The sequence below is a fragment of the Trachymyrmex cornetzi genome, unplaced genomic scaffold (genome assembly GCF_001594075.2).
Source record: "Trachymyrmex cornetzi isolate Tcor2-1 unplaced genomic scaffold, Tcor1.1 scaffold344, whole genome shotgun sequence".
Lineage (NCBI taxonomy): Eukaryota > Metazoa > Arthropoda > Insecta > Hymenoptera > Formicidae > Trachymyrmex > Trachymyrmex cornetzi.
In genome coordinates, this window is record NW_017298153.1 from 72,449 (window position 1) to 72,658 (window position 210).

Consider the following 210-nt stretch of genomic DNA (forward strand, 5'->3'; position numbering starts at 1 on the left):
AAGAAAAAGGTAAAAATAGCGCTAAGCGTTGGTGAAACTGGCTCAAATGGTGATTCTTTACGAAAAGCACCATTTGGACCAGTTTTACCAACGCTTAGCGCTATTTATATCTTTTTCTTAAAAAGATAAGTTTGTATATAGATTAAACGCGAAAAAGATGTAAGATAATTTTTGCTTTTATAATTATATTTCTAATATTTATATGTTTTA